The sequence below is a fragment of the Artibeus jamaicensis genome, unplaced genomic scaffold, assembly GCF_021234435.1.
Source record: "Artibeus jamaicensis isolate MK-2021 breed Jamaican fruit bat unplaced genomic scaffold, CSHL_Jam_final contig_384, whole genome shotgun sequence".
Taxonomy (NCBI): domain Eukaryota; kingdom Metazoa; phylum Chordata; class Mammalia; order Chiroptera; family Phyllostomidae; genus Artibeus; species Artibeus jamaicensis.
In genome coordinates this window covers 9931519-9942803 of record NW_026521810.1, presented here as the reverse complement: position 1 = coordinate 9942803, position 11285 = coordinate 9931519, and the positions used below count along the sequence as shown (strand labels likewise).

At 39.9% G+C, this 11285-nt stretch overlaps 1 protein-coding gene across 1 annotated transcript in view; it reads left to right on the top strand.

Moving 5' to 3' along the window:
* The first annotated feature begins 8322 nt into the window (after nt 1-8322).
* AFF3 (ALF transcription elongation factor 3) overlaps nt 8323-11285 on the top strand; it is a 593859-nt gene continuing 590896 nt past the window's right edge. The window contains exon 1 of the mRNA XM_053664620.1: nt 8323-8436. The gene's annotated coding sequence lies outside the window, so the exon portion shown is untranslated. The remainder of the gene's footprint in view (nt 8437-11285) is intronic.

The window sequence follows — 11285 nt, the reverse complement described above, 5'->3', positions numbered from 1 at the left end:
GCCCTTATGTGTCTTGTTTTAACAGTAAAAATGTTCAAAAATGAAAATTACCCTGAATGTTTAGAAGCAAATAGATTTTAATAATTATTCTAGATGACATTCATTTAGATCTTCTAAAAGTCTTCAGAAAGAATCCAGAAGCAATTTTATTTTAATTTTTCTTAAGCCATTGAAAGTGTGACAGCAAATGGAATGATTTCCACCTTAATTCCTTTCTGAAACTTACATTTTGCTTATTAAACCTTGTAAGTCAGGTGAGATTGTAAAACTGGCGATTAAGGCTTGAAAGCTTAAATATGGCCACTTGGCTTCAAAATTCCAGAAAGCATTTCCAGCAGTTGAAATGTCCATTATTGCTAGATGGCTCAATAAATTCATTCAGGCCATATAAATGACAACTTTCTGTGTGTGCATATCTATATACAAATATATTCCCCCTACTCCACACACAATATACCTTTTATTTTATTTCTTCTCTCAAGGTAGAAGGAAAACTTTCTACCACATTCCTTTAGAAGGGAAACTGCAGGAGATGATGTACCCTCAGTATTCATCATCCAAATCACTCCAGTTATGATGTAATGTAGCAAAGACAAGATATAAAACTACAAGATCTGTAATAAATGGAGCACCTATTAAGTTTGTTCTCTTTACTTATCATCAGAATCTCTTGAATCAGCAAATTAACATGTTTTGGGTCAGTATAATAGATACTTTTATGTGTCCTTCTAGATCCAGTTTCTCCCTTTCAACCCTGTGTCCTGAGAAGCTGAACTCTGTCATTGTAATCAATGGGCTCCCTTGCTCTCTGGATTCCATTTGGATTTGGCCAATGGGTGTCACTGGAAGGAGACCAGAAGACAATAAAAGAATGATGACCAGATAATTACTCTCCCAGTTCCCTCTCAGTTGTTACTGAAAATGGCCTGTGTCCTTTTACCTCAATCTCAGCTCCTTTTGTGGCTTCCTTCCCCTCCAGCTATGGCTGTGCTCTTTGGGTCACAGGTGGGAGGTTGGGGCATGGAAGTGGCTAGTAATGGCTTCCTGCTGTTGCTAACCCAAATATCCTTCAGCATCCTTTACTGCCCAACAACATTGTTTAAGCTTTTTAAAAAAATTAAAGTCTCTTCAGTTACATAGTCTGAGTATGCCATCTGTTTCCTGCCAGGACCAAGACTGGAGCGGTTTGCCCCTCCCCATTTGTCTGATGTGAACAGGACCAGACAATGCACCACAGTAGATGTGCAATGTAAGTCGGTTGCAAAGTGAATTATACACTCTGCAAAAGGTGGTGGGATTTCATGAAGCAAATGAAAGTGGTTTTGGAGAACTCTTCGAATCACATCTAGAATTATTATTTAATGTGGTTTAGCAGAGCTTCTCCAGTTAAAAATTGAAGAGAAAATCAACAATTAGCACTTTAAAAGAGAGTGATTTTAATGTTAAGAGATTAGGAGAGGCCTTAGGCAAATATATAAATCCTTTGCTTCTTTTTTTTTAAATAAAAAACATACTTTCTGTATGTTGGTGCCATAAAGCTATGTGAAGGATGTCTTCATATGCTACCCCACTCTTTTGTCAGGAATACTGCATCAAAAACCACCCAAACAGAACTCAGTCTTTTCTCCATGTTTTTCTTGAGAATTAACACACAATTAAAATTGTAACCTACATTTAATAAATGTGAGATAAACTTACTTTCATAATTTTTACTTTATTTTTAAAGATGAAGTCACAATCAAACTTATAGTTCTATTGAGTGTCAAATTTTGGTCCCCACTTTAAGAGGGTTCACTCTAACTGACTTTTTTCCCCAGGACCAATTTCATCTTTGGCTAGGAAGGCCTCTGAATATCCTTGCAGGAGCTGCAGAAGGCCACTGAGGGAAGAGGTTGTCTGTTCCTTGTCAGATCCCTTCAAACTTGGGGTTGGCCTCTGTAATCACACAGTCTGGAGTTCAGATTTCAGCTTCGTCCTCTGGGCCGAGGCCAGCACCCCAGCCCGGGGAAGCCCACTGCTGAGTCTCATCTTTGCAGCATTTAGCCCATGTTCCTGGTACATGGTAAACACTCAGTTAACGTCAGCTCCTACCAGAATCACTAAAATTACTGTGCTATTAGTAGTTCTACTTAATATGCTGCTCTGTTGAACATTGTTATCAGTCTCACTAAAATTAAAACAGTAAATATTGCTTATGTTTTGCCAGTTTAAAACTGACTATACTTAAAGAATAAAAGACTAGTGAAATTAACATAGGATCTCTACCTTTCAAACAAGTTAATACATAATTCATATAGAAAATTAAAACAAGGGAAGTAGCAAGAAATATAAAAAAGGAGAAGCCTTTAAAATAACAAAAGCCAAGTAAATTAATTAAGACAATTCAAGTAAATGGGGAAAAAATTCTTTTCTAAAGGGTAAATATCAGATGAAACATAAACTCCAGTTGAGCTATTAGGCTCCTAATATATAAATTTAAATGGCAAAGAAATATTAAGTTAAAAGGATAAATAGAGACTCTCAGGAAAATGCTAAACATAAAGGAGGCAGGGGATATGGTATTTCTACTTATACAAAGAAAATTCAATGTAAAATGCATTGTTATTATAATGAGAAATTGAATCATTTTACAAATCAGTATACAGTATAATCAATGACAAAATTAAAGCAGGCAGGAACATTTACGTACGTACCCCAAAATAGCATTAAAATATAGAAAGCAAAAATTTTAAGGCCATCAAGTTTTTTTAAAAGGGAATGATTACCTTTAACCTGTAGGAGAAGTAATAATTTGATATTTATTTTAAAATGTTAGTTCCAAAAATAATACTTCAAATACATAAGACCAAGCAATAAAACTAATGAAACAGGCACACACAAAATATCAGCTAACATTCTGCATTAACGCTCAGGACTCCATTTAAAATTTATTCTGGTAATGGAATGTAGTTAAGCCTACATGGTATCAATTTAACCATTTTCCCCCACTGACATGTTTTAATACCATGTATGAGGTCTTATCGCTTGTCCTGTTCCAATGCTTTCGGCATCTCATTTATATGCAAATTCTCTCCTATGCAACTTATTCTCTGGCAAATACTTACCAGCGAATTGAGTGTCTCTGTAATTATGTCTCATCCCTGCCTACCCTGTTGGCTTCTTATTATGTCACTACAGCGTCCCTGCTTCATGTTACAGTCATGAATTACAGGGGGGCTATAACAGCAACTTTTCTTATGAATGCTGAGCTGCTCTGCCTCCCTCTCTTTAACTTGTTAGCCACTGATCCAAACTTTCTAAACCAAGCATGTGACACTTGTTTCTTCTTCCTTCTACATGTTTCCTTCTGTTATTTATTTTTGAACTAGAAGTCTTTGGTTTTAACAGAGAGAAGTTGTTCAACTAACTAGTTTAGCTCCTTCACTCTCCTTCCCTCAGTTTGATTTGTGATACTGAAATAGAGGGTAAAATTACTTTGTATATATGTGTATGTTTTGGGCAGCTCAGTGAGGCCGGTAAATCCAATGAAAGTCTCACATGGATGGTCATGCTAGGAACAAAAATTATGCTTATAGATTTACATATAAATAAAAACACAATGTGTATACCTGCCTTTACACATATGTGTAAAGTGAGTGTGTATGCGTGTGTGTGTGTGTGTGTGTGTAGGGAGGAAGATAAAGACTATGTGCTCTGGAACAATAATGTCTGTGTTTGAACCCTAGGTCTATCATAAGTTATCTGTGTAACCTTGGGCCATTTCTTAAACATCTGTGCTTCTTTCTCCTCATTGTTAACATAAGGAAAAAAATGGCATCTTTTTTCTCAGGGTTCTTGTGAGGTTTTAATAAATTAATATAAAAAAGTGCTTCTCAGTGAATGTCTGCATTTGGTAAATGTCAGCTATTTTTATTATCACATAGAATAAACTACAGATATATAAGATAAGGGGTTGGCCAAAAAGTATGTTTAATAAAATAAAAGACACATATTTCATTTTTACCAATAGCTTTATTGATTTGGCTATTTTGAGTATGTTGGCTTTCTTCCACATGGTATAATGTTGATTGTTCTCAATTAATGCCTCGATTTGATCGCTATCAACTTTAACTGGTCTACTTGACTGTGGAGCATTGTCCAGTGAGAAATCTCTAGCACAAAACTTCGCAAACCACTTTTGACATATTTGATAAGTCATAGCACCTTCTCCATACACTGCACAGATCTTTTTTTGCATTTCATTTCCATTTTTACCTTTCTTGAAATAATAAAGCATAATATGCCCAAAATGTTGCATGTTTTCTTCCATTTTAAACATTAAAATCACTACACAAAAATGCACCAATGTTGATGTTTTTTTTTAAAATGCACCCTGATATGACAGCTGTCACAATGTAATCTAACAAAATTGTTTCAGATGAAGGTAAAGACAACTAAGCACTACTGCATTCATGTTGCAGGAAAAAAACAACAACAAATGGGCTTTTTGGCCACCCAATAGATACTGCTTAGATTAGAGTTCTATTCACTCAACTAAAACTCCTTCCTAGCACCTGCTGAGTGCCCGGTGCCTCTCAGATGTGCACCCATGACCCTGCAAAGTCCTCCAGAGTGAGGACACAGTGGGCCTTCACCCTCAGTTTTCATCCTCCGTACCTTCACAGAATAGGCTGCCAACACCACTCTGGTTGGAAATGATGACAAAGGCCCTGGTCTGCACTAACCAGTTCTTCCTCACCCACTACCAACTTAGCTGTTCCGTGTGCCCAACAGGGAATTGCTGGGATCTGGAAGCACTTCTTTATCTCAGCTGCAATGGCGAGACTCATTCATGTGGCCCCTCAGTGTCTGGCAAGTACAGCCAATGTGGGCTTGTGTCTAGTCCTGGCAGACAGGACAAGCCTGATTTCTAGCAGAATCACTCTTGCGAAGGGCTTTACAGTTCATGACCTGCTTTGGTAATTGCCCTGTTCCTGTGAGGGAATACATATCATTCTTCCCATGTTATAGGTGAGAAAATTGAAAGTCTGAGATATTTACAACCTGCTGAGGGTTACACAGCATGACAAGAGTAATAAATGACCAAACTTGGGCTCAAAATCAGTTTTACCCAACTGCAGTATAATAAACTTTTCATTCATCTACTCACTCAACAAATATTTATTAAGGGCCTACTATGTACCAGGTCGTGCAGAGGAGCTGGCACCAAGTCTAACTCACAATGAAGATGCTAAGTCATTGAATGTGATTATGTGTGGTGGGTGCTGTAGCAGAGGAAGTGCATTGGGCCACCTATTTTGCTGGAGGCTGGAAATAAATTTAAACAGACACATCTGTGCCCACCCCTGCCTTTAGGGACCTATTGCTGCTCATACTCCATATCTGCCTTCTCATCTGTCCACCATTCCCCCTGGGCGGGGCCATCTGTGTGGGGCACGTGGGGTGCTCACTGACAGGAGCATGGGCAGGCTCCTCTGGGTGGCCCCGGTCAGGGCCGGGACAAGCAAGAATTCATGCAAAAAAAGCACATGAACAGGTGCAGCCCAGAGTGTTCAGCAACCTGCCAGTGGTGGGTCATTGCTGGGTGAGCAGTGGGGTAGGAGGGGAGGAAGAAAGTGGAGGTCACATGGCTGGGACGTTGGCAGAGGTCCACACATAAACAGCTGGCAGAAAATGCATGCTTTGAATTTCTGTTACATTTTGCCTTAGTGGGAGTGGCTCTTCTTGCTATGAAATTTAAGAATTTTATAAGGAATTTGTCAGAATAGTAAGGCAAACAAACACATAGCTATAGTAATATTTCCCATCACTTACTACTTACTGTGTCCTTTACGTACATATGCTGTTTAATTTTTACAATCACTCTGTGAGGTGGGTATTATGAAGTTGAGGAAGCTGAAGTTAAGTGGTGCACCCAAGGGAACACAGCTAGTAACTGGTAGAGGCAGAATTCAAACCCAGGTCTTTCTGACATCAGAGCCTCTTAACCACTGAATCACCCCCAGTACCATCCAGCATGGAGGCCATGGCTTCAGTTAATACATGGGATGAATTCTGCCTAAGAAAAGAGTGATAAGGCAGGGTTTTTAGCAACCATGAGGATTTGCCAGACAGCCAGTGGAAGTGAAGGCACCCCCAGTGGGGAAATAGCATGGGAAAAGACAGTGGCCAAAGTAGCCTGGGCGTTCAGGAAATCACCAATGGTGTGGTATCATCGGGTGCTGAGGAGGGAAGTAGTGAGCATGATGAGAGATGATGTTGGAGAAGCAGAGGCTTCTGCATCCAAGCATATCATCTACCCAGGGATGTAAATTGGGGTTTTTCTTATCCCCAGAGGGTATAGAGATAAGGGATGGGGAGCCATTGCAGGGTATAAGGACTAGGACTTTGGTGAAGGTATGCAATGTTATCATTTTTTCAGTTTCTTACAAAAACAATTTAGAGGCATTTTAGAAAATATGCTGGAGGCTGTCACCTGAGAAATGAGTTTGGAGACCACATATGTTTATTTTTCTGATCATGCACCCTCCTCAGTAAAGATATCTTCACAGCATATTCCCAATAGGTGTATGACCATTCACAAATGATCACAATACAGTTGTATTCATATATTACATGCATTAAGATATGCACAAAAAGTAAACACTGAAAATTATAAAAATAAATGGGAGTCCAGGGACTAGATGGAGGTGGTAGTTGTATAATATTGCGAATATTTTCAATGCAACTGAATTATACATTTTTAATGGTTAATGGTTAACCATATCACATCAATCTTCACATCAATAAAAATAAGCAAGTAAGCATGAATAGATGTTCAAGTCTTCTTCCATATCTTAGTGCATTTCTTTCCAGGCCATGTGTACTCATGCCCCTTTGTGGACTAGGTAGTGATGATGAGGCCTGGAGTCAGGGCCTGGCTGTGGGGGAGGAGATGAGAGAAAGGACTGGAGGTATAGTTTAAGAAGTAGAATTGACAGGGCTTGGTGATTGAAGGTTGAGAAGTACAATGGAGAAGGCAGGAAGACTCCATTTCTGGTTGGGATATAGGAGAAAGGCTTTACCTCTTGTCTCAGACCTATGCAGCCAATACTGTAGTAATTTCTCAGGATTGGGTGGGGCTGTTCCTAGGTATGTTCAGACATGAATCCAACCTGAGGATACAGGGAGTTGGCCCTATTTGGATGAGGATAACCGAGGGTCAAACCTGAAGGAAGCATATCAGCCAATAGCAAAGAAAGAGGTCAGAAGAAGTCAAACTCCGAGCGAGAAATGAAGAGCAAGTTAGAAACAAAGCAGGAAGGATTTCACAGGCCACATGAAAAGTGGAACAGAAGAATTACAGACTACGTCTTCATTTTGCCCATTTAAACCTTAGTGCCTGGCTGCGGGGGGGTATCCTGTGGGAGCAGCAGAGACTTGTTAAGTACAGACATGGGCTTGTGAAGTAGCATGTAGAGAGAGGAAAAGGCCACCATAGACAACATGATCCACTAGACTGAGAATGGAGACTGAGAAAGATAGAAACTAAGACATTGACAGAGGAATGAAAGCCTGACAATGAGAGATCACCTGACCAAAAACCAGAGGAACGTGGACTTATGCGGGACAAAGAGGAAGCTCCCAAAGGAGAGAAATGATCACTGGTGTCAAACACTACAGGGATAAATAAGACAGGACTGAAAATGTGTCCATTGGTAAGCTCCCTGGTGACTTAGTGAAAGCAATTCCAGAGACGATGTGTTAGAGGGAAAGAATGTGAGGTAAGAAACTACTGCTATTAGTTAACTAGTGAATGGAGATGAGGAGTTCGAAACCCTTCCAACAGAGCAGCCTTGGTTCATCTGATTTCTTATTGATGCTTTTTCTGCTTTCTTGGTTCATCTTTGTCCTAGAAAGTTCTAGAAGACAGTACCATACAGAAGAGAATAAGGCTTTTGGTTCTGGTCTCTTGGATATCTAGGCAATTAAGGAATGAGCAGAGTTTTGGACAAATAAGTATGCATTTAAATCAGCATACTTTAAGGGGTTCTTTTAAGGAGTCTGCATAGAGTTAGGGAGAGACACAGCCATAGAGAACTTCTTCCTTGGTTTTCATGACCACATTCTTCTGGTTTGAGTCAGGTGGTCCCCAGAATGGGGCCCAGGCTCCTGCCTCCAGCCTCTGGTAGATGTTGCCATTCAATGGGTGAGAGGAGACCAGTTGAATGTCTGGTGGGGAAGTGCTATTGGTTGGTTTAGTCACTCGCCTCCACACTTTCACATCCTCTAACAACACCTGCACACTTGAGTCCTGACCACACACACTCTTCCTGTTTATGAGAGAGTGCCATTCAGAAAGCCACCAGTGAGAAGGGAGTGCTGCACTCAGCCTCAGAAAAAAGAAGTTGAACGACGTATTTGGGAGAAAAAGAAAACGAGTGTGGGAGCTGAGAGGTAAGATCCAAACCAGAGAGCATCTGGGCTCCAGGGCTGTCTTGGGTGGGAAAGAAGTGACCCTTACTCTACACCCTTCAAGGGGCAGTGGGAGTAGCCTGGCCGGTGCTCCTCAGGGCTGGGCAGCCAGGAGCTCACCAATCTGCTCCAGGGAGATAATGCAGCCTCTGGTGAATGGCTGGGCAGACTGCAGAGGCAGACTTGGAATGTGATCAAAGAGTCCCAGAATTCATGTGGCCTAACATGTAATGAATACACGAGTTAGGTATGAACATGTTCACACACATTGAGGATGGTAGCTGGGCCTGTGGACCTTAGAAAAGGCATGCCTGACACTCATTTAGGCCATTAACTACACCTCAAAAAGAACCCAAGAAGGGGCCCCAGAGTGAGCCCCAGAGTATGATTTCACATAGGCTTGGGCACAGGAACGAGAGAGTGTGTGTGATTCACTCTGAGGCACCACCACTCCTGCAGAAATAACTCAGAACACACGACTTCCTTACCATCAGGGCTAACAGCACTATGTCCATATTCCTTAGATAGCATGTACATGTGCCTGTGTGCACACACATTTGTACACATAAGCACATGTATCATGTAATACAAAATAGCAGCAGGCACCATGTTGGTGAAACCAGAGAACTAATGATGTGATGAAGAATATTTTCCCCAACATGTGACTTCTTTTTTATTTAAGTCTTACATATGCAAAGGTGAAATCATGTTTGGATATGTGTTCCATAATCCTTTTACTCAAAGAGTTGAAAGGTCCATGAGATGAAAACTATTGAGTTAGTCTGGGACCTGATCTTGCAACAAGAACACCTGAAGACCAAACGTTAACTAACACCCACAACGGCAAAGGAAGGGAGTAAACCCACTCTGTGAGTCTTGGGTATACACACTTAATACCAAATCATTTTCTTAAAAATTAATTCTGCTTTTATCTAAAGCATTGTCCTAGGTGCTGAGTTGAGAAAGGCACCTTCCATTAATTAGAGCTGTCAAGATTTCCCATCTCACTGGTGAGGTGAGATTATCGCAGTGAAGATAACACAAACACTCACTATTCCAAGGTTTTGATTTTGTGTCTGTCGACTCTCTTCCCTTGCTTTGGATGTTGCCTGTCCTCAGTATTTAGTTATGTCATACATATTTTAAATCACTTTGCGTCTTTAAAATGGAAAAAAAATGTGTTGCTCCTTCACTAGACTTCTGGGTTCGAGTTCCAACTCCCACACTCACTAAGGCTTTAGGCAAGTTCACTACACTTCTCAGCATCAGGGTTCTGCATCTGCGATATGGGTACAATAGTAGTCCTCTCTCTTAAGTATGGGTGATGGCTGTGAATTGCTTGGTCTGGTACATTGATAGGGCTCAATAAGGGTTAGTGGCCATTATTGTCATTGTTATTATTATTGTTATCACCACCCTTTGTGCAATCGAGACTTGAAGAGAAGTGGTAGGAAGGTGGGACAGAATGAGGGCGAGAGGTGGGGATGTGTAAGCTTGCCTCCTGCCTCTTGAGGCTGGCAGAGGCAGCGCTCCTTCAACAAGTCACTTTCTTTTCCACGCCTCAGTTTCTTCATCAGTGAAGTGGATGTAATAACCTATCCTAGATACTTCATAGGGTCTTATGAGATTCCAGTGAGGCTACACGTATAAGGAAAAAAATGGTGAAAGTGACTTTCAGTAAAGGCAAGTTAAAAGAAGAGTACAAATGATCTTGGTTCTTAATGATACATCATTAAATATGATTTCACTCACTCTTTTAAATGGCTTCTTTGCACTCTCTGGTAATGGTATTTCATAATTTATTTAACCAGGCCCATATCTGGAAAATTAATTTATTTCCATTTTTAATATTCCAAATCAAACAGTAATGACTATTCTACAATTCCTTTTAGTGTAATCATTCTATCAGTTCTTTTAATTTTGCAAACCTGATAAGGACATGGTGTCATCTCATTTTTGTTTACATTGCCTTTTTTTTTATTATGAGTGAATTGACTCGAGTTGTAAAATGTAGCTTTGCAAAAAGCTAGAAATACTATGTCTCATCCAGAAACAGCCCAAGCATATGTTCCTTTTAAAGTGAAGAAGCATCATTTTTCTTACGATTATAATACAAGCAGGTATTTGCATACAAATATAAACCTATTAAAAAGCACCTTGCAGAAACATTCCTCTTTATAGCTTTTATTGGTGCTAAAAATGGGGTTGTAATGAATACAAGACAACTAGACTCCCGCAATAACTAATAAACATGACAATTTGATTTATTGCTGTTCCTCTGCTGTAGCCTGTTGACAGATTTTTCTTTATGGAAAAATTACCATGGTTTAAATCTCTATCATATGGCACTTAATTCAATCAACAATATGTTACCAATTAGATCCTGGTTAAACTACCTTCAGCCAGCAGACCACGGAACATGTTAAGTAGGATGACAATCAGATAACTAGCAAAATGCTTTGTGGCAGCTTTCTCAGGAACAAGGGGCAGCACTGAGATAATGGATAGTACAGAGAGAAAGGAAAAACAGCATTTACTTCTCCCCATCCTGAAAAAAGGAAATGTTTCAAGTTCTCCTAGAAGTATACAACGAGTTTGTGTATGACTTGATAGTTGTGTAAGTTGATATTTGCTAACTCTTCCTATCCCTCCATCCTCTTGACCCCTTTGGTGATAAATTTGCAAACTGAAAGGCATTCTGTTCCAAAATCCTCTCTAATGTGACAATGCGTAACTTTAACTCAGCCTCCCATTGAGTCGCATTTTACAATTTCACCTTTCCCCCAAGCCCTGGATATTGGCCATGGTAAGAAAGAATGCTTATTAAATGG